Here is a 26,170-nt window from a genome sequence, read left to right as displayed (position 1 = left end):
TGAGGACAGCCAGCATAGAAATATGGTGTACCATGTGGACTGGCTCCAATGGAAAATGTTTCTACAATACAGAAGCTGACCCCTGATCTAAAAATGGAATCATGTACTCACTATCTAAACACAGCTCACTAACTCCACAAAGTCAGCCGAAGCAGAAAACCAGGGAAGACAAACACAGTTTCGCGGAGAATTTAATTACTCCTGTCCAGTGCGGAGTGCCAGCGCCAGAAGAGTCGGGCAAACCTACTTTGCCCACCAAACCCTCTCCTCTTTTCTAAATCCTGAAAAGTCAGCTAGCTAGCCAAATAATCAAGAACAGACAGCAAAGGAAAACCAGCCAACTGCTGGCCGACAGCAACCTCTAGGCAGATGTGGCCAAGGCCATGACTGACATCGTTTCCTATCGATTGTTGAGCCAGCAAGTCACAGAAGTCCTGCGACTGGAGACACGACATCTGGAGCAGGTATGAAACCCAGTAACACCACCTCTGGACACAGCTAATTTGTACTTCAGGCTACTTATTAGAGCCTCCCACTGCTTCTAATGGGAAGAGTGTGAGGGAAGCCAGCCAACTGACATCTCTGCCAAACACTCAGCAGCCCAGTCAACCTCAGTCCTACTCGGCCGGCAAAAAAACGGCTCAACACAACTGAGAGAAGAGACGACTGACCTGGCTGAAAGAGGGAATGGCCAGCACTGGCCGGTACAAGAGAAATTGGTCCGCTTCTGAGAAGCAGAGGGCAGAGTTTCCGCTATAAACAAAAGCTGTCAGGACCCAAAAAAAAGAGCATGGAAAAGTCTCAACACGGATAGTTGTATGTACGCTCCATGCTATATATTGTGCACCTATATTTGCTCAAATAGAGAACATAATTTTTCAATGGAAAATATAAGTTATATTTTCAAATCTTTTTTTATCAGCAGTTTTTAAAAAGAGTACAGATCTTATAATGGTTACAAATATAATAACAATTGTGGAATGCTAGGTAATAAGCTGTATAATATTTTATATTAGTGTACAGATCCCATAATGATAATTATAATAATAACAATTGTGGAATGCTAGGTAATAAGCTGTATAATATTTTATATTAGTGTACAGATCCCATAATGATAACCATAATAATAACAATTGTGGAATGCTAGGTAATAAGCTGTATAATATTTTATATTAGTGTACAGATCCCATAATGATAATTATAATAATAACAATTGTGGAATGCTAGGTAATAAGCTGTATAATATTTTATATGAGTGTACAGATCCCATAATGATAATCATAATAATAGCAATTGTGGAATGCTAGGTAATAAGCTGTATAATATTTTATACTAGTGTACAGATACCATAATGATAATCATAATAATAGCAATTGTGGAATGCTAGGTAATAAGCTGTATAATATTTTATATTAGTGTACAGATCCCATAATGATAATCATAATAATAACAATTGTGGAATGCTGGGTAATAAGCTGTATAATATTTTATATTAGTGTACAGATCACATAATGATAATCATATTAATAGCAATTGTGGAATGCTAGGTAATAAGCTGTATAATATTTTATATTAGTGTACAGATCCCATAATGATAATCATAATAATAACAATTGTGAAATGCAGGGTAATAAGCAGTATAATATTTTATATTAGTGTACAGATCCCATAATGATAATCATAATAATAGCAATTGTGGAATGCTAGGTAATAAGCTGTATAATATTTTATATTAGTGTACAGATCCCATAATGATAACCATAATAATAACAATTGTGAAATGCTAGGTAATAAGCTGTATAATATTTTATATTAGTGTACAGATCCTATAATGATAACCATAATAATAACAATTGTGGAATGCTAGGTAATAAACTGTATAATATTTTATATTAGTGTACAGATCCCATAATGATAATCATAATAATAACAATTGTGGAATGCTAGGTAATAAGCTGTATAATATTTTATATTAGTGTACAGATCCCATAATGATAATCATAATAATAACAATTGTGGAATGCTGGGTAATAAGCTGTATAATATTTTATACTAGTGTACAGATCCCATAATGATAACCATAATAATAACAATTGTGAAATGCTAGGTAATAAGCTGTATAATATTTTATATTAGTGTACAGATCCTATAATGATAACCATAATAATAACAATTGTGGAATGCTAGGTAATAAACTGTATAATATTTTATATTAGTGTACAGATCCCATAATGATAATCATAATAATAACAATTGTGGAATGCTAGGTAATAAGCTGTATAATATTTTATATTTGTGTACAGATCCCATAATGATAATCATAATAATAACAATTGTGGAATGCTAGGTAATAAGCTGTATAATATTTTATATTAGTGTACAGATCCCATAATGATAATCATAATAATAACAATTGTGAAATGCTGGGTAATAAGCTGTATAATATTTTATATGAGTGTACAGATCCCATAATGATAATCATAATAATAACAATTATGGAATGCTGGGTAATAAGCTGTATAATATTTTATATTAGTGTACAGATCCCATAATGATAATCATAATAATAACAATTGTGGAATGCTAGGTAATAAGCTGTATAATATTTTATATTTGTGTACAGATCCCATAATGATAATCATAATAATAACAATTGTGAAATGCTAGGTAATAAGCTGTATAATATTTTATACTAGTGTACAGATCCCATAATGATAATCATAATAATAACAATTATGGAATGCTGGGTAATAAGCTGTATAATATTTTATATTAGTGTACAGATCCCATAATGATAACCATAATAATAACAATTGTGAAATGCTAGGTAATAAGCTGTATAATATTTTATATTAGTGTACAGATCCTATAATGATAACCATAATAATAACAATTGTGGAATGCTAGGTAATAAACTGTATAATATTTTATATTAGTGTACAGATCCCATAATGATAATCATAATAATAACAATTGTGGAATGCTAGGTAATAAGCTGTATAATATTTTATATTAGTGTACAGATCCCATAATGATAATCATAATAATAACAATTGTGGAATGCTGGGTAATAAGCTGTATAATATTTTATACTAGTGTACAGATCCCATAATGATAACCATAATAATAACAATTGTGAAATGCTAGGTAATAAGCTGTATAATATTTTATATTAGTGTACAGATCCTATAATGATAACCATAATAATAACAATTGTGGAATGCTAGGTAATAAACTGTATAATATTTTATATTAGTGTACAGATCCCATAATGATAATCATAATAATAACAATTGTGGAATGCTGGGTAATAAGCTGTATAATATTTTATATGAGTGTACAGATCCCATAATGATAATCATAATAATAACAATTGTGGAATGCTAGGTAATAAGCTGTATAATATTTTATATTAGTGTACAGATCCCATAATGATAATCATAATAATAACAATTGTGGAATGCTAGGTAATAAGCTGTATAATATTTTATATTAGTGTACAGATCCCATAATGATAATCATAATAATAACAATTGTGGAATGCTAGGTAATAAGCTGTATAATATTTTATATTAGTGTACAGATCCCATAATGATAATCATAATAATAACAATTGTGGAATGCTAGGTAATAAACTGTATAATATTTTATATTAGTGTACAGATCCCATAATGATAATCATAATAATAACAATTGTGGAATGCTAGGTAATAAGCTGTATAATATTTTATATTAGTGTACAGATCCCATAATGATAATCATAATAATAACAATTGTGGAATGCTAGGTAATAAGCTGTATAATATTTTATATTAGTGTACAGATCCCATAATGATAATCATAATAATAACAATTGTGGAATGCTAGGTAATAAACTGTATAATATTTTATATTAGTGTACAGATCCCATAATGATAATCATAATAATAACAATTGTGGAATGCTAGGTAATAAGCTGTATAATATTTTATATTAGTGTACAGATCCCATAATGATAATCATAATAATAACAATTGTGGAATGCTGGGTAATAAGCTGTATAATATTTTATACTAGTGTACAGATCCCATAATGATAACCATAATAATAACAATTGTGGAATGCTAGGTAATAAGCTGTATAATATTTTATATTAGTTTACAGATCCCATAATGATAACCATAATAATAACAATTGTGAAATGCTAGGTAATAAGCTGTATAATATTTTATATTAGTGTACAGATCCTATAATGATAACCATAATAATAACAATTGTGGAATGCTAGGTAATAAACTGTATAATATTTTATATTAGTGTACAGATCCCATAATGATAATCATAATAATAACAATTGTGGAATGCTGGGTAATAAGCTGTATAATATTTTATATGAGTGTACAGATCCCATAATGATAATCATAATAATAACAATTGTGGAATGCTGGGTAATAAGCTGTATAATATTTTATATGAGTGTACAGATCCCATAATGATAATCATAATAATAACAATTGTGGAATGCTAGGTAATAAACTGTATAATATTTTATATTAGTGTACAGATCCCATAATGATAATCATAATAATAACAATTGTGGAATGCTGGGTAATAAGCTGTATAATATTTTATATGAGTGTACAGATCCCATAATGATAATCATAATAATAACAATTGTGGAATGCTAGGTAATAAGCTGTATAATATTTTATATTAGTGTACAGATCCCATGAAGATAATCATAATAATAACAATTGTGGAATGCTAGGTAATAAGCTGTATAATATTTTATATTAGTGTACAGATCCCATAATGATAATCATAATAATAACAATTGTGGAATGCTAGGTAATAAGCTGTATAATATTTTATATTAGTGTACAGATCCCATAATGATAATCATAATAATAACAATTGTGGAATGCTAGGTAATAAGCTGTATAATATTTTATATTAGTGTACAGATCCTATAATGATAACCATAATAATAACAATTGTGGAATGCTAGGTAATAAACTGTATAATATTTTATATTAGTGTACAGATCCCATAATGATAATCATAATAATAACAATTGTGGAATGCTAGGTAATAAGCTGTATAATATTTTATATTAGTGTACAGATCCCATAATGATAATCATAATAATAACAATTGTGGAATGCTAGGTAATAAGCTGTATAATATTTTATATTAGTGTACAGATCCCATAATGATAATCATAATAATAACAATTGTGAAATGCTGGGTAATAAGCTGTATAATATTTTATATGAGTGTACAGATCCCATAATGATAATCATAATAATAACAATTGTGGAATGCTAGGTAATAAGCTGTATAATATTTTATATTAGTGTACAGATCCCATAATGATAATCATAATAATAACAATTGTGGAATGCTAGGTAATAAACTGTATAATATTTTATATTAGAGTACAGATCCCATAATGATAATCATAATAATAACAATTGTGAAATGCTAGGTAATAAGCTGTATAATATTTTATATTAGTGTACAGATCCCATAATGATAATCATAATAATAACAATTATGGAATGCTGGGTAATAAGCTGTATAATATTTTATATTAGTGTACAGATCCCATAATGATAACCATAATAATAACAATTGTGAAATGCTAGGTAATAAGCTGTATAATATTTTATATTAGTGTACAGATCCTATAATGATAACCATAATAATAACAATTGTGGAATGCTAGGTAATAAACTGTATAATATTTTATATTAGTGTACAGATCCCATAATGATAATCATAATAATAACAATTGTGGAATGCTAGGTAATAAGCTGTATAATATTTTATATTAGTGTACAGATCCCATAATGATAATCATAATAATAACAATTGTGGAATGCTAGGTAATAAGCTGTATAATATTTTATATTAGTGTACAGATCCCATAATGATAATCATAATAATAACAATTGTGGAATGCTAGGTAATAAGCTGTATAATATTTTATATTAGTGTACAGATTCCATAATGATAATCATAATAATAACAATTGTGGAATGCTGGGTAATAAGCTGTATAATATTTTATATTAGTGTACAGATTCCATAATGATAATCATAATAATAACAATTGTGGAATGCTGGGTAATAAGCTGTATAATATTTTATATTAGTGTACAGATCCCATGATGATAATCATAATAATGACAATTGTGAAATGCTAGGTAATAAGCTGTATAATATTTTATACTAGTGTACAGATCCCATAATGATAATCATAATAATAACAATTGTGGAATGCTAGGTAATAAGCTGTATAATATTTTATATTAGTGTACAGATCCCATAATGATAATCATAATAATAACAATTGTGGAATGCTGGGTAATAAGCTGTATAATATTTTATATTAGTGTACAGATCCTATAATGATAATCATAATAATAGCAATTGTAGAATGCTGGGTAATAAGCTGTATAATATTTTATATTAGTGTACAGATCCCATAATGATAATCATAATAATAACAATTGTGAAATGCTAGGTATTAAGCTGTATAATATTTTATATTAGTGTACAGATCCTATAATGATAATCATAATAATAGCAATTGTAGAATGCTGGGTAATAAGCTGTATAATATTTTATATTACTGTACAGATCCTATAATGATAACCATAATAATAACAATTGTGGAATGCTAGGTAATAAGCTGTATAATATTTTATATTAGTGTACAGATCCCATGATGATAATCATAATAATGACAATTGTGAAATGCTAGGTAATAAGCTGTATAATATTTTATACTAGTGTACAGATCCCATAATGATAATCATAATAATAACAATTGTGGAATGCTAGGTAATAAGCTGTATAATATTTTATATTAGTGTACAGATTCCATAATGATAATTATAATAATAACAATTGTGGAATGCTAGGTAATAAGCTGTATAATATTTTATATTAGTGTACAGATCCCATAATGATAATCATAATAATAACAATTGTGGAATGCTAGGTAATAAGCTGTATAATATTTTATATTAGTGTACAGATTCCATAATGATAATTATAATAATAACAATTGTGGAATGCTAGGTAATAAGCTGTATAATATTTTATATTAGTGTACAGATCCCATAATGATAATCATAATAATAACAATTGTGGAATGCTAGGTAATAAGCTGTATAATATTTTATATTAGTGTACAGATTCCATAATGATAACCATAATAATAACAATTGTGGAATGCTAGGTAATAAGCTGTATAATATTTTATATTAGTGTACAGATCCCATAATGATAACCATAATAATAACAATTGTGGAATGCTAGGTAATAAACTGTATAATATTTTATATTAGTGTACAGATACCATAATGATAATCATAATAATAACAATTGTGGAATGCTAGGTAATAAGCTGTATAATATTTTATATTAGAGTACAGATCCCATAATGATAATCATAATAATAACAATTGTGGAATGCTAGGTAATAAGCTGTATAATATTTTATATTAGTGTACAGATCCCATAATGATAATCATAATAATAACAATTGTGGAATGCTAGGTAATAAGCTGTATAATATTTTATATTAGTGTACAGATACCATAATGATAATCATAATAATAACAATTGTGGAATGCTAGGTAATAAGCTGTATAATATTTTATATTAGTGTACAGATCCCATAATGATAATCATAATAATAACAATTGTGGAATGCTAGGTAATAAACTGTATAATATTTTATATTAGTGTACAGATACCATAATGATAATCATAATAATAACAATTGTGGAATGCTAGGTAATAAGCTGTATAATATTTTATATTAGTGTACAGATCCCATGATGATAATCATAATAATAACAATTGTGGAATGCTAGGTAATAAGCTGTATAATATTTTATATTAGTGTACAGATCCCATAATGATAATCATAATAATAACAATTGTGGAATGCTAGGTAATAAGCTGTATAATATTTTATATTAGTGTACAGATCCCATAATGATAATCATAATAATAACAATTGTGGAATGCTGGGTAATAAGCTGTATAATATTTTATATTAGTGTACAGATCCTATAATGATAATCATAATAATAGCAATTGTAGAATGCTGGGTAATAAGCTGTATAATATTTTATATTAGTGTACAGATCCCATAATGATAATCATAATAATAACAATTGTGAAATGCTAGGTATTAAGCTGTATAATATTTTATATTAGTGTACAGATCCTATAATGATAATCATAATAATAGCAATTGTAGAATGCTGGGTAATAAGCTGTATAATATTTTATATTACTGTACAGATCCTATAATGATAACCATAATAATAACAATTGTGGAATGCTAGGTAATAAGCTGTATAATATTTTATATTAGTGTACAGATCACATAATGATAATCATAATAATAACAATTGTGGAATGCTAGGTAGTAAGCTGTATAATATTTTATATTAGTGTACAGATCCCATAATGATAATCATAATAATAACAATTGTGGAATGCTAGGTAATAAGCTGTATAATATTTTATATTAGTGTACAGATCCCATAATGATAATCATAATAATAACAATTGTGGAATGCTAGGTAATAAGCTGTATAATATTTTATATTAGTGTACAGATCCCATAATGATAATCATAATAATAACAATTGTGGAATGCTAGGTAATAAGCAGTATAATATTTTATATTAGTGTACAGATCCTATAATGATAATCATAATAATAACAATTGTGGAATGCTAGGTAATAAGCAGTATAATATTTTATATTAGTGTACAGATCCCATAATGATAATCATAATAATAACAATTGTGAAATGCTAGGTAATAAGCTGTATAATATTTTATATTAGTTTACAGACCCCATAATGATAATCATAATAATAACAATTGTGAAATGCTAGGTAATAAGCTGTATAACATTTTATATTAGTGTACAGATCCTATAATGATAACCATAATAATAACAATTGTGAAATGCTAGGTAATAAGCTGTATAATATTTTATATTAGTTTACAGACCCCATAATGATAATCATAATAATAACAATTGTGGAATGCTAGGTAATAAACTGTATAATATTTTATATTAGTGTACAGATCCTATAATGATAATCATAATAATAACAATTGTGGAATGCTAGGTAATAAGCTGTATAATATTTTATATTAGTGTACAGATCCCATAATGATAATCATAATAATAACAATTGTGGAATGCTAGGTAATAAGCTGTATAATATTTTATATTAGTGTACAGATCCCATAATGATAATCATAATAATAACAATTGTGGAATGCTAGGTAATAAGCTGTATAATATTTTATATTAGTGTACAGATCCCATAATGATAATCATAATAATAACAATTGTGGAATGCTAGGTAATAAGCTGTATAATATTTTATATTAGTTTACAGATCCCATAATGATAACCATAATAATAACAATTGTGGAATGCTAGGTAATAAGCTGTATAATATTTTATATTAGTGTACAGATCCCATAATGATAATCATAATAATAACAATTGTGGAATGCTAGGTAATAAGCTGTATAATATTTTATATTAGTGTACAGATCCCATAATGATAATCATAATAATAACAATTGTGGAATGCTAGGTAATAAACTGTATAATATTTTATATTAGTGTACAGATACCATAATGATAATCATAATAATAACAATTGTGGAATGCTAGGTAATAAACTGTATAATATTTTATATTAGTGTACAGATACCATAATGATAATCATAATAATAACAATTGTGGAATGCTAGGTAATAAGCTGTATAATATTTTATATTAGTGTACAGATCCCATGATGATAATCATAATAATAACAATTGTGGAATGCTAGGTAATAAGCTGTATAATATTTTATATTAGTGTACAGATCCCATAATGATAATCATAATAATAACAATTGTGGAATGCTAGGTAATAAACTGTATAATATTTTATATTAGTGTACAGATACCATAATGATAATCATAATAATAACAATTGTGGAATGCTAGGTAATAAGCTGTATAATATTTTATATTAGTGTACAGATCCCATAATGATAATCATAATAATAACAATTGTGGAATGCTAGGTAATAAACTGTATAATATTTTATATTAGTGTACAGATACCATAATGATAATCATAATAATAACAATTGTGGAATGCTAGGTAATAAGCTGTATAATATTTTATATTAGTGTACAGATCCCATAATGATAATCATAATAATAACAATTGTGGAATGCTAGGTAATAAACTGTATAATATTTTATATTAGTGTACAGATACCATAATGATAATCATAATAATAACAATTGTGGAATGCTAGGTAATAAGCTGTATAATATTTTATATTAGTGTACAGATCCCATGATGATAATCATAATAATAACAATTGTGGAATGCTAGGTAATAAGCTGTATAATATTTTATATTAGTGTACAGATCCCATAATGATAATCATAATAATAACAATTGTGGAATGCTAGGTAATAAGCTGTATAATATTTTATATTAGTGTACAGATCCCATAATGATAATCATAATAATAACAATTGTGGAATGCTAGGTAATAAGCTGTATAATATTTTATATTAGTGTACAGATCCCATAATGATAATCATAATAATAACAATTGTGGAATGCTAGGTAATAAGCTGTATAATATTTTATATTAGTGTACAGATCCCATGATGATAATCATAATAATAACAATTGTGGAATGCTAGGTAATAAGCTGTATAATATTTTATATTAGTGTACAGATCCCATAATGATAATCATAATAATAACAATTGTGGAATGCTAGGTAATAAGCAGTATAATATTTTATATTAGTGTACAGATCCTATAATGATAATCATAATAATAACAATTGTGGAATGCTAGGTAATAAGCAGTATAATATTTTATATTAGTGTACAGATCCCATAATGATAATCATAATAATAACAATTGTGAAATGCTAGGTAATAAGCTGTATAATATTTTATATTAGTTTACAGACCCCATAATGATAATCATAATAATAACAATTGTGAAATGCTAGGTAATAAGCTGTATAACATTTTATATTAGTGTACAGATCCTATAATGATCACCATAATAATAACAATTGTGAAATGCTAGGTAATAAGCTGTATAATATTTTATATTAGTTTACAGACCCCATAATGATAATCATAATAATAACAATTGTGGAATGCTAGGTAATAAACTGTATAATATTTTATATTAGTGTACAGATCCCATAATGATAATCATAATAATAACAATTGTGGAATGCTAGGTAATAAGCTGTATAATATTTTATATTAGTGTACAGATCCCATAATGATAATCATAATAATAACAATTGTGGAATGCTAGGTAATAAGCTGTATAATATTTTATATTAGTGTACAGATCCCATAATGATAATCATAATAATAACAATTGTGGAATGCTAGGTAATAAGCTGTATAATATTTTATATTAGTGTACAGATCCCATAATGATAATCATAATAATAACAATTGTGGAATGCTAGGTAATAAGCTGTATAATATTTTATATTAGTTTACAGATCCCATAATGATAACCATAATAATAACAATTGTGGAATGCTAGGTAATAAGCTGTATAATATTTTATATTAGTGTACAGATCCCATAATGATAATCATAATAATAACAATTGTGGAATGCTAGGTAATAAACTGTATAATATTTTATATTAGTGTACAGATCCTATAATGATAATCATAATAATAACAATTGTGGAATGCTAGGTAATAAGCTGTATAATATTTTATATTAGTGTACAGATCCCATAATGATAATCATAATAATAACAATTGTGGAATGCTAGGTAATAAGCTGTATAATATTTTATATTAGTGTACAGATCCCATAATGATAATCATAATAATAACAATTGTGGAATGCTAGGTAATAAGCTGTATAATATTTTATATTAGTGTACAGATCCCATAATGATAATCATAATAATAACAATTGTGGAATGCTAGGTAATAAGCTGTATAACATTTTATATTAGTGTACAGATCCCATAATGATAATCATTATAATAACAATTGTGGAATGCTAGGTAATAAGCTGTATAATATTTTATATTAGTGTACAGATCCCATAATGATAATCATAATAATAACAATTGTGGAATGCTAGGTAATAAGCTGTATAATATTTTATATTAGTGTACAGATCCCATAATGATAATCATAATAATAACAATTGTGAAATGCTAGGTAATAAGCTGTATAATATTTTATATTAGTTTACAGACCCCATAATGATAATCATAATAATAACAATTGTGAAATGCTAGGTATTAAGCTGTATAATATTTTATATTAGTGTACAGATCCTATAATGATAATCATAATAATAGCAATTGTAGAATGCTGGGTAATAAGCTGTATAATATTTTATATTACTGTACAGATCCTATAATGATAACCATAATAATAACAATTGTGGAATGCTAAGTAATAAGCTGTATAATATTTTATATTAGTGTACAGATCCCATAATGATAATCATAATAATAACAATTGTGAAATGCTAGGTAATAAGCTGTATAATATTTTATATTAGTTTACAGACCCCATAATGATAATCATAATAATAACAATTGTGGAATGCTGGGTAATAAGCTGTATAATATTTTATATTAGTGTACAGATCCCATAATGATAATCATAATAATAACAATTGTGAAATGCTAGGTAATAAGCTGTATAATATTTTATATTAGTGTACAGATCCCATAATGATAATCATAATAATAACAATTGTGGAATGCTGGGTAATAAGCTGTATAATATTTTATATGAGTGTACAGATCCTATAATGATAATCATAATAATAACAATTGTGAAATGCTAGGTAATAAGCTGTATAATATTTTATATTAGTTTACAGATCCCATAATGATAATCATTATAATAACAATTGTGGAATGCTAGGTAATAAGCTGTATAATATTTTATATTAGCGTACAGATCCCATAATGATAATCATAATAATAACAATTGTGGAATGCTGGGTAATAAAGCTGCATAATAGTTTTCATTTTACATTTGTCCTTGTACAATAATGATTGTAGTTATGAAAACACTTAGTGCTTTTCATTTTTGTTAGTTTTTAAGGCATACATTCATTTCTTTTACTACCTCAGGCCATATAGACTTCACATAGTTGAAAAGTAAATTTTGTAGACACCGTCTTTCTCCAAATGTATTCTCAAGAAATATAATTTCTGTATTGGGCACTCATTTATCCTGTCAGTTAAGTCTAGTTTTATGGTGACAGTGTAATCCCATTGCAATATTTTGGTATAAAATGCTTGTAAAAGACCCCATATTTGTACATAAGTTTCCAGGGATTCTTCATATGTTAACACGTTCATGATTGCGTTATGTTGTCTATTGGACAACATACAAAAACATGGCAATGTAGTATAAAATGCTGCTAAAGATTAAGTGGTTATTTGCAATTATATGTTAAATTTTAAAAGGCCCTCCATCTATCAAACGGGAAGTGAAAAATCATTATTCATTTACATATGCAAGAAAATAGATTTGTTAACATTAGATTCTTAGCTTTGTTACTCGAATAGATGTGTTAGCATTAGATCCTTAGCTTTGCTACTCGAGTAGATATGTTAGCATTAGACCCTCAGTTTTCTTACTTAAATAGATGTGTTAGCATTAGACCCTCAGCTTTCTTACTTAAATAGATGCGTTAGCATTAGATCCTCAGCTTTCTTACTTAAACAGATGTGTTAGCATTAGACCCTCAGTTTTCTTACTTAAATAGATGTGTTAGCATTAGATCCTCAGCTTTCTTACTTAAACAGATGTGTTAGCATTAGATCTTCAACTTTGCTACTTACTTTGATCGCCACTTTGAGGAAATCTCTTAGTATAAAAATGCATTCCATACATCTTTAGCTTTCCAGATGAGGATGGTCGAGGGATGATGTGAAACTTTTCTGAATGTGCCTCTAAAGGACTCCAAATTTCATGACTGAGCTCATTTTCGGTAATTTTGTGAACATTCTTCCAATCTTCCAGGAATATCCTCAACTTACGTTGTACATGGTCTAGTCTAACAAGTGCTTTTAAAAGCGGATGCTCTTTTTCATTCACGAGTTTAGTGAAAAGGCTATCAGAACCATTGACACCTTCAAACATCGTTGACAACTCTCTAGAGTAATCTGCTTTCTCGGACCAGTTTTGATAGTCATCCTGGGCAATTACAGAAAGGTGGTTCATAAACCATATTTCAGCAGCCAGGTCAATCAGTGAATCAGTGTCTTCCGAGTCATGATTAGCGAATTCCCAAGTCACATCATTTAATTCTCGTGTTACAAATTCATATACTGAAAATATTTCTCTGTCACCTCTTTGTTGGGAGTGTGCCCAGCGTGCACTTAAGATCCCAGAAATGTTACCGGGCTGTGTCAAAGATTGCACATGTTCCAATAGAGAATGTGGATACTTTTTAACTAAGTCTTCAAATGCTTTGCTAGCGACTGGACCCGCTAAAGCTCTCTTAAAATCTGCTAGAGCTTCAGATATTAACTCGCTGTCTGCCATCGTAGAGTCACAGTAGACCTAAAATAGACGAAAGAAAGAGAGAATTGAGGAATAGTTTCAGCTACCCAAATTCATTTGCTGCTAGTCCCTGAAACACGCTCAAGGAAAATTAAGTCACGCTCAAAGAAAACAGTTCAATTCTGGAAGTCGTTTATGTTTGGTCATAAATAGTGCAACACAATGCTAAAAATTTCAGTTTGTTTTTTGCAATAATTATTGCTTAAACTTCATATTTGATCTTTTTTTGAGTTTAATGGTCAAACATGACATTTTTGAAGTAAGAGAAAAGTCAAAATTAAGCTTTTTATGCTAAAAAAGTCAAAATTCTGTTTTTTGTAAATTCTAATAATAAAAGATTTTAAGTTATCAATTAGCTTTCTATTTTATTGCTTGTTCAATTAAGGTAGTTTCCAATTAATCTGCGTAATTAATTAATATTTCAGCTTTCTTGTTCTATTTTTATATGGATGGTGGATGTATGACCAAGCTGATACAATACACTAGCAACGCAACTCTAGAAGCCCAACTAGTGTTTTAAGTAGATGTGATACACTGAAGTAGATTTGATATACTGAAGTAGATGTGATACATTGAAGTAGATGTGATACACTGAAGTAGATGTGATACACTGAAGTAGATGCAATACACTGAAGTAGATGCGGTATGCTGAAGTAGATGTGATACGCTGAAGTAGATGTGATACACTGAAGTAGATTCGATACGCTGAAGTAGATGTGATACACTGAAGTAGATGCAATACACTGAAGTAAATGTGATACACTGAAGTAGATGTGATACACTGAAGTAGATGCAATACACTGAAGTAGATGCGGTATGCTGAAGTAGATGTGATACGCTGAAGTAGATGTGATACACTGAAGTAGATTCGATACGCTGAAGTAGATGTGATACACTGAAGTAGATGCAATACACTGAAGTAAATGTGATACACTGAAGTAGATGTGATACACTGAAGTAGATGTGATATGCTGAAGTAGATGTGATACACTGAAGTAGTTGCAATACACTGAAGTAGATGTGATACATTGAAGTAGATGTGATAAACTGAGGTAGATGTGATACACTGAAGTAGACGTGATACCCTGAAGTAGATGTGATACACTGAAGTAGATGTGATACACTGAAGTAGATGCAATACACTGAAGTAGATGTGATACATTGAAGTAGATGTGATAAACTGAGGTAGATGTGATACACTGAAGTAGACGTGATACCCTGAAGTAGATGTGATACACTGAAGTAGATGTGATACACTGAAGTAGATGCAATACACTGAAGTAGATGTGATACATTGAAGTAGATGTGATAAACTGAGGTAGATGTGATACATTGAAGTAGACGTGATACCCTGAAGTAGATGAGATACACTGAAGTAGATGTGATACACTGAAGTAGATGCAATACACTGAAGTAGATGTGATACATTGAAGTAGATGTGATAAACTGAGGTAGATGTGATACACTGAAGTAGACGTGATACCCTGAAGTAGATGTGATACACTGAAGTAGATGTGATACACTGAAGTAGATGCAATACACTGAAGTAGATGTGATACGCTGAAGTAGATGTGATACACTGAAGTAGATGCGATACGCTGAAGTAGATGTGATACACTGAAGTGAATGTGATACACTGAAGTGAATGTGATACACTGAAGTAGATGTGATACACTGAAGTAGATGTGATACACTGAGGTAGATGCGATACACTGAAGTAGATGTGATACGCTGAAGTAGACGTGATACACTGAAGTAGATGTGATACGCTGATCATCTCAAACACGACACGTTTGCTTGATTTCCTTTGGTATTTTTCAGTGCCAATGCTGCATTCATTTGTCATTCACCTCTAGTTGAATTAGTTGGTGTTTTGTGTTACGCGCATTTATAATCAAGTAAAGTGAAAAATCTCCTATCAGAGATAATCAGTTGGATCTGTTGCTTTAATGACACTTTCATATTACCACTTGAAGATTGGTTCTGCATCATTCAATGTATGTAAGAATGTTTAAACTATGAACTGCTTCTCTTATGGTGTGCATCTTAAAGAGAACTGGTTTAAAGACGCATCCATATTACCACTTGAAGATTGGTTCTGCATCATTCAATGTATGTAAGAATGTTTAAACTATGAACTGCTTCTCTTATGGTGTGCATCTTAAAGAGAACTGGTTTAAAGACGCATCCATATTACCACTTGAAGATTGGTTCTGCATCATTCAATGTATGTAAGAATGTTTAAACTATGAACTGCTTCTCTTATGGTGTGCATCTTAAAGAGAACTGGTTTAAAGACGCATCCATATTACCACTTGAAGATTGGTTCTGCATCATTCAATGTATGTAAGAATGTTTAAACTATGAACTGCTTCTCTTATGGTGTGCATCTTAAAGAGAACTGGTTTAAAGACGCATCCATATTACCACTTAACAAAGATTGGTTCTGCATCATTCAATGTATGTAAGAATGTTTAAACTATGAACTGCTTCTCTTATGATGTGTATCTTATAGAGAGCTGGTTTAAAGAACACTTTATTGTATGAAAACAGTAATCATTGTGATGTGACATTTGGTTTGTGTTTAAAAAAGAAGGCTGTAAATTTTACCATCGCCATTTTATCAGTGTTCTATAACAGGAATTATTTACATTCAATTACTTTGTTAAGCCAAAACTGAAAAAATGAATTTTGAATTCTAAACAACTCAAAAAAGTGTTAAATTGCATTGTAAATTGATAGTGATAACAACTAGAATAAGTCAGCCACCATGTCACATGTGTTTGACAGGTTGTTAATTTCTGTACCTGCATTGGTTTTGGTCTGGCTATATACTACAAATTATAAAGTTTAGGCCCCTGTTATTTTTGGAATGTATAGAAACCTATTATAGATGTAATCATTGAAGGAATGATGAGTCCTACAGTATGCTGTACATCTCTCCTAAATATTCAAACAGAGCAATTGAATGCCTGGGAGTTCTACAGAAATCCAGTCGCTATGAAATACAGCTTTTGTGAAACAGAAAGAAAACTAATGTATACATTATGCATAAGCTAAACCTCAATATCACAAAGCAAATAGAACATTATAAGTTTATTGCGAAGGTAATCTAAAGCTTGCTTATTGGTTACCAAAAGTATCGTAAGCATGCTGGTAAAAAAAGCCTGGGAAGTGTGCAGGCTAAATTTATAGCTAGGCACTTCTGTGAAATAATCCGTACAATTAAATTTACTTTGGCATGCTGAACCAATGTGTAGAGCATTACTGGTCCAGATTTGCTACAAGCAGTGCTATTGTCTGGCATGCTAACAAGCTTAGCGTCCGTTACAAGCAATGCTATTATCCATCATCATAATAACTTTAGCTTATATAAAGACTTTAGCTTCTAACACTTGCCACTAGTTGGCTTACAAGGCCACCTTAAAGAACTATTTGAAAGTGTGCAAATTTTCAACTTCTCATCTACACACATAAGGAACATCTGGTTTTACAGTAAGCTCATCTTTTGCTGCTTTTACGACATGTGTTTTGGGGCATGTTCATCATGTAATTTTGCACTTTTATTAATGTCTTTTTACACATGTATTAAGATGGACTTAACTGTTTTATTCCAGGATGCAATCTTTACTGGCCAATTGATCCACAAGCAACAGCTAGTTTTTATTATATCTCACCTACTTTAACTGAGGCATGTTACAGTCTTACTGGTGTTTGAAGGATATCTCTCCAGGGTTGAAACTCCCCTCAAAAGGCCCATTAGGCACGGCCCAAAATCACGTTTTATGGGGGATTATCAGACCATGGGGCACTGTCAGTGAGTTTGCTACTTAAGGGAGGCCCAAATAAAATTTACTAAGTTTTTCTGAACAATTTCTTTCATTGATTGGCCTGATTAGGTGTTTCCCTAGATACATAGGGGATACATATGCTATAGGCCTAGTGGAAATTATTTTTATAGCTTTTTAATCATATGGGATGTTTAGCGGGGCGTGGAACCTGGGCACCCCCTAGGGAACTCCCAATGTTTAGGGGGTGTATTTCAAATTGACCAATCAGGTGATTGGGGGTACAATATCCAAGTCTGGGCCTAGCCAGGTGAGTGTTTCTTTCAGAGTATCAACCCTGGGGATATCTTCTAATTATTGTAAGTTTTAACAACGTACCATATGTGCAATTCAATGGATGTATTTGCCTGTTTTCTACTAATCACCATGAATATTTTGTTAATATTTGTGCACATTCTTTTTGTGTTTGTATGCATGATTGTTCTGATTTGCTGTATACAGGGCACAATTAAACAAATAAGCCAAATCAACTGACGAAAACATCTATCCGTTTGTTGCCATCCATATATCTTACCCAGATACTAGCACAATTGTACCACCATAGTATGAACATCAACTAATATTAGTGAACAGTCCAATAAACTTGTATCTATATTGGTCTTGGCCAGGCAATATACTACAACTGCCCTACAGGATGAAAATATTTGTTGGTTATAAAAATTCGCGATTTCGCGAAGTCAATTCCGCGAATTATTAAATTCCTGAATAATTAGTTCTATTTTTAATCACAAGGGAGAATAACTACTGCATCAAATTAAAAACTAGCTGCTAGGCTAGTTTTTAATATAAATACTAAACGTAGTTGAGCTCCAAAGCATTTTTAAAATCATTGCCTGGGCTTTGAGCTAACACCATTGCCAATGCATCACATTTCTTTACAAAATTATTCAAGGTTGTCACAAATTGTGCAGAATGGTGTCATCACAAAAATAGTCACTAGGCAGAAGTACTAAACGTAGCCGAGTTCCAAAACTTCTTTAAAATCATCGCCGGGCTTCGATTTTTATTGCCATTGCATCAAACTTTACAAAATTATTCAAAGTTTTCACAAGTTATTCAACATGGCTTCGTCATCGCAAAAATCTCTCCTAGTCTTTTTACATTGAAATCGACTCCATCAATCTCTAATACCGAAGTTGAGGACGATCATGATTCTGATCTGGACATTATGGTATGTATTTGATTTGCAGTGCAGATACGTTTTTCCATAATTAACTGCATTAGTTAATTCTTTTGTTTAAAAACTGATCGCTTTCATTAAATACTTCAGCTATTGTTTTTGTACTTCCTTAACACTTATTAATATTTTTTCTTTTTTGTGTTTACTGCTGTCATACTTTGTAATATATATATAATGCAGGATGCTTGGTGATGATAGAGGTAACAAGTCCAGAGCCTTGTCATTTATTGTTTGCTAGCCAAAGCACAATTTCCGATGTCTGTGGTGCCCATGCACAACCGGACATTACATAACATCATATTTTTTCCCAATACCAATAATAGATCAAAACACAGAGCAGAAAGCCAAAAGGTATATAAATTGGAATATCCTAACTGAAAAGCCTAACTACTGTGTTTCTACACGCTAAAGCCTCCCTATGGTGAGTGACTAGTCTAAAAATTGGGCCTTTATATTGCACCATGCAAGAGTAACAGTAAATGAAAATCAGTATTAACCAAACATTGAAAATGAATTATACGCTTCAAAACAACAGTGAAGCTTAAAAAGAAATACCTATAGCTGGGTAACCCTGCAAGGGCTAGTAGACACAGAGCTTCACATTTCATAGTCTGCAAACCTTACTGGCAGCCTAACTCGCCTGCCACTGCTAGTAGTTTGCTCCAAGCCTACCTTGCCCGGTGAGGCCCCACTAACAACAGGGTCTTCCCGTGGTGTTACATTTCCGGAGTGTACTGAATCAGTAGATTCAATTGTAGGCGTACTCAATGGAACCCGAGGTACCTGAAGGCTTCCCTGTGGATTAACTACCTGACTTGACCGGACATGCATTCTATTTTGCCTAAAGGTATTACCACTAGATGTACTGATTATATATGACCTAGCACTGTCTACACCCTGAACTGTACCTGGTATCCATTTCCCTCTTGCTGGCTTAAAATGGCAAGTTTGACCAACCTTTAAAGGTGACTTTTCAGCACCACTTTTCCGATCAAAATAATATTTCTGCTTCGATTGCCTCTCTCCTAATTGCACCCTTACGCCCTCGATGTCATAGCCACTGACCAGGTACTGAGTAGATGCAACAGGGATATTGTTCCGTAACACTCTACCTTGAAGGAGTTGAGATGGAGAAGGAAAGTTTTGATCCACAGGGGTGTTTCTCAATGACAGCAGAGCCTTCCACCAGTCCTTGCCTTCTGCACCACACTTTTGAATCATGGCTTTAACTGTCCCTACCCAGCGCTCAACCTGACCATTTCTGGCAGGGTGTAAAGGAGAGCTAGTGTGGTGCTCTATTGTCCAGTCTTTACAGAATGTAGCAAACTCATTACAGCGAAACTGGGGACCTTTATCTGAGATTACTACCTCAGGACATCCAAAGTCTAAAAAGACTTCCCTTAGACTACTGATCACCTGAGAAGCAACAGTAGAATGTTGGAGGCATTTAACCACTGAAAATTCACTCAGGTACTCTACAACTAAAAGGTAATCATCGCCACGAACAGTAAACAAATCAGCACCTACTACTTGGAACGGATATTGAGGCACCGGAGTAGATATCAATGGTTCCTTAGCCTTTGCTCTATCAAACTCCCTGCATTGTTCGCAAGACAGACACTTCTCTTCTATTCTTCGTCTGATCTCTGGCCAAAACACTGATGTCTGAGCTTTTTGCAATGTTTGGCTTACTCCTTGGTGAGCCAGATGTAAACCTCTAAGGACCTCATGTCACAGCATGTTTGGTATCACTAAACGAGACCCATAAAAAACTACTCCATTAACTACAGTGAACAAGTTTTTAAGACTCCAATAGGCCAGTGCTCTACCAGCACAGCTTTTTCGCTCTGTAGGCCATCCTTTATTAACATAGCTCATAACCATCGCCAGCTCCTCATCCTGAGCAGTGGCTCTTTGATATTTAGCCAGAACTTCCTCTGAGCGTATCACCACAGAACATATCTGTACCATTGGGTCAATATCTAGCTCGGTATTTTCTTTCCCATCAGGGGGACAACTCCTTGATAGAATGTCGGCTAAAATCATTTCTTTACCAGGCTTGAAGGTTAACCGCATGTCAATAGGATAAGTCAAAGGTTCATGACTCATCTTTGCTAGCCTGGGAGTCAGATCTCCCACATCTTTCTGAAACAACCCTAAGAGGCTTCTATGATCTGTCTCAATCTTGATCGGACCCCTTCCCCATATGTAGTATTTGAACTTCTGCCAGGCAAATACAATGGCCATAAGCTCCTTCTCAATTTGAGAATAGTTTTGCTGTGACGCCGTCAAAGACTTGGCAGCAAATTCGATGGGTCTGCCCTCTTGAAGTAACGCTGCCCTTAGACTGTGAGCACTGGCATCGGATGAAAGAGTGATCGGTTTGTCAGGGTGAAAGTATGCCAAAACAGGTGATTGCAGAATAGACTTCTTGATACTCTCAAAAGCATCAATCTGTAGCTTTTTCCATTGAAACTGGACATCCTTTCTACACACTTGTCGAAGTGGCACAGTTAGCTCAGAGAGATTTTCAATAAACTTGGACAAATAAGCGACAAAACCCAAGTAGCTCTGTAGTTCCTTTTTGTTCTGAGGAACCATCATATCCTCAATAGCTTTCAGCTTACCCTGCTGCTTGATACCTTGGGCTGTCAATAAGTGACCCAAAAATTCTACCTGCTCCTTACCTACCACACACTTATCTTTGTTGAGGGTATGCCTGTGCTTTTCAGTTTGGCCAACACCTGCTCTAGCCTACTATTATGTTCACTAAGTGTACTGCCATGAACCAAAATATCGTCAATGAATACCTCTACTCCGGGCACTCCTGCCACTGCCTCCATCATTAACTGGTGGAACAGTTCCGGAGCTACACTGATGCCCATAGGCAGTCTTAAGTACCTATACTTTCCATAGGGAGTGAGGAAACCCAACAGCTTTGATGATTTAACATCCAATGGCACCTGATGAAACCCTTGCTTGGCATCCAAAGTACTAAAGAAACGTGACCCCGATATGCGAGAAAGTATTTCCCCACTGGTTGCTATCATGCATTGAGACCTGATTAGTTGTGAATCGAGATGTTGAGGAATGAGGCAAACCCTTATTGCTCCATTAGGCTTGTTCACAATAACTGCCGGTGACAACCATTCTGTAGGCTCTCTATCTTTACAAATAATGCCACTCTGCTCTAGGCTGTCTAGCTCTTGCTTGAGTTTTGTTCTAACACTATACGGAATGTGTTTAGTAGGCAATGCTTTATAGGAAGCGCATCTGGTTTCAGTTGAAGAGATACTGTTTGTTTGTATTTGCCCAACCCCTGAAAAACCTCCCCATATTTACCAAGTATACTTGTTATGCTAGGGTCCTGTGTTACCTCAGACACAATGCCAGGCAATAAACCCAAATCCCTGCTAGTGGATAGACTCAATAGAGTAACAGCTGACTGATCAATTACATAGAACTGGGCTACTGTATCATTTGATTTGTGCTCAACCTCCATTGCTAACCAGATGGGCAATTCTACTTTACCAATGACCGATATTTTGTACCCCGAATACCCGGACAGAGTAGCTCCAGAGCGAACTACAGCGTTAACTCCCAGTTTTTTCAGATTCTCGATGGACATTACATTCACTTCTGCTCCAGTGTCTACTTTCGCCTTGCGGGGTAAACCTTTAACAACTAGATCTACTAACCACTCACGATCTACCTTACTAGAACTATTGACAGGAGAAATACAATTTACGCTAAAACAGTCTTGGCCATCATCAAAACCTTCTCTACTATCATGTACAGTAATAGCAAGTGCTTGATTGCTAATGCGAGTTCTAGCTTTACACACCCTAGCAAAATGGTTGAACTTATTACAGATTTTACAGCGCTTGTTATAAGCAGGGCATTGTCCTCTGTTATGGTCTAACCCACAGAAATTACAGTTTGTTATGTGGTTTGACTTAGCTGCACTGCTTTGAGACTGCCCTTTGTAGTTTCTAGATACTGTACTGCTGCCTTCTGCTTCTGCCCGCTGACTACCATGCCCCAGGGACTTTTGGGACAACTGGTTCTTAGAATAGTGGTTGTCTCCCATTGACAGCTGATGAATCAAGAGCTCTGCTACTGCCATAGCAGCTCCATCAATCTCGCACTTCTGATTTTGCAAGATAACCTCTTTCGATCTCATGGCTGATTTAATGTCCTCCAATGTGACATTAGGTTTTAACTGCAGTTCCCGAGATAAAGCTTTGTCACACATTCCAGCCAATAATCGTGTTTTTATCATGTCTTGTTTAATAGCATCTTCAGTCCAGCTACATTTAGCTGCCAAGTCATATATCTCTCAAATGAACTGTTCATTCGTCTCCTTACTAGACCGCACTCGCGAACTAAACAAAATTCTGTAGTGTAACGTATTCTCTTGAGGTTTGAAATAATCATCAAAAGCCTCCATTGTTCTGACATAAGTTGTATCTGCAGCATCTGCTGTGCCTGATACCACTCTTTGTGCTCTTATGGTTAACTGATTATGTATAGACTCGGCCTCTTCTCCCATGACATATACCAGAATATTGACTTGATCATCTGCACTCTTTTCAGCCAATCCATTAGCTATTCTATATACCTTTCAAAGCGTTGTTTCCAAGCTCTCTATATACTCCTAGCATTAGCAAAGTCCATTCCTTTGGGAGGATGTATTCCCGCCATTGCCATTTTTTCTTAGTACATCAATTTACCTTATAAGTAGAGTCAGTGCGATTTTTCTTTTCTAACTGGTGATATTTCGTTTACAATATATCCATGATCCTGTCTACGACGCCATGTCATACTTTGTAATATACATTATATATAATGCAGGATGTTTGGTGATCATAGAGGTAACAAGTCCAGAGCCTTGTCGTTTATTAATTGCTAGCCAAAGCACAATTGCCAATGTCCGTGGTGCGCATGCACAACCGGACATTACATAACAACTGCAGATTGAGAATGAAACAACCTACTCCGATTACAAAACTAGAGACAAGTAGTAATATTCATCAAGGCAGGAACATTGGCAGAGAAGCAACCGGTCAACCTAGACCTCTTCATCGACAACAACTCCTTGATATCGCTGCAGCAAACATGATTAAATTATATATTTTATTTCAAGTATAGATATATTATAATTTATTACAAACTTGAGTGTACAAATAAAATATTTCAAATACAAATAAAATTTTACAAACGATGAATGGAGTAAATATAAACAGTTTAGTCTATATGGCGGTTGTCTAGAGCAATAAAATTAAACTGATACTCTTGATAAGTGAATACTAGTGTGTAATGGTGCTCTCTGATTAGTTATTTTGGTAATAGCAGCTCTATATCGCTGTCACTGTCTTGGGTAGATGTTAAAGGCGATTATCTTGCTACTACATGGCTGGTAAGGAAGTTATCATCAGAACTCTCCTCGTGGCTTCCTATTGCAAAGTTCTGCCGGTTGGCCAAAGATTTGTGCTAGTAAAGGCGTTTTTGTTCCTTTTTTAAAACAGATATATTCTCCTCGCGAGTAGCTGCAGTCACTTCTACCTCAATTTCCAGACTTCCCTGAATGATTGGTGATCTTCTAAGAATGACATATACCACCCTTGCAGCCATTGTGCATGCGTGTATGATGAAAAATTTCTCTCTCACACTAAAACAAATAATGAAGCGCTAGGGATGGAAAAAATAAATATTGCGTTTTACCGAAGAACCAAAGTGAAATTCAACTAATTTAGTAAAGGGTTTTGAAAAAACTCATTACTTACCACAAATTGTTGGTTCATCAAAGGCCTCCAAATCTATGAATATTCGTGAAAACCTCTGAACGCAGCAAAAAATTTATAGCTTAGCACGATCGACCCGTAGTTGTACGCTAAATAGAAAACGAAACACGCAATGCACGCATGCGTAGGGTTAAATCTAATGCTAGACGTAATAGAGTTAACTCTTCATAGAGAATGACAGTTTTCAGCTGCGAATAAATAAATCTGCGAATATGCATGAAATGGCAATTTTCGCGAAATTTAACTCCGCGAATAAATTCATCCTGTAGGGTAGAACTTGAGGTCTTTTTTATTTTGATGGATGGTATAGAAACCTACATGCAAGTATTGAAGGAATGACGATTCCTACAATATACATCTCTCCTAAATATTGAAAGTAGGCCTAATGGCCTAATTAAATCGTTGAGCTCGGCTGAAATATAGTCGCTGTACATATGCAGATTTTGTGAAACAGAAAGAAATCTACACAAGTCAGCGGAAAGCTTGTCAGCAGCGTCTCATATTCATTGTTACATTCCATTCTTATGCTAAATGCAAATTTAGTGTGAATTCATGGGTACTAAAATCAACATAACAAACTAAAACAGTGTTTGATCTCAGCTTGTGGTCATCATAATAGTTGCTAAGCTAAGATGCAGGAAACCCTGGCTTGTTGTTAGCATTGCGAGGTTGCTACTGTAAAATGAGACGCTTGTATA

General features: G+C 32.2%; 1 pseudogene; it reads right to left on the bottom strand.

Moving 5' to 3' along the window:
• Nucleotides 1-293: 293 nt before the first annotated feature.
• Nucleotides 294-24,378, bottom strand: LOC137405294 (uncharacterized; annotated as a pseudogene).
• Nucleotides 24,379-26,170: the final 1,792 nt, after the last annotated feature.

The sequence above is a fragment of the Watersipora subatra genome, chromosome 9, assembly GCF_963576615.1.
Source record: "Watersipora subatra chromosome 9, tzWatSuba1.1, whole genome shotgun sequence".
Lineage (NCBI taxonomy): Eukaryota > Metazoa > Bryozoa > Gymnolaemata > Cheilostomatida > Watersiporidae > Watersipora > Watersipora subatra.
The sequence above is the reverse complement of the archived record's forward strand: the minus strand, read 5'-3'. Positions and strand labels throughout refer to the sequence as shown.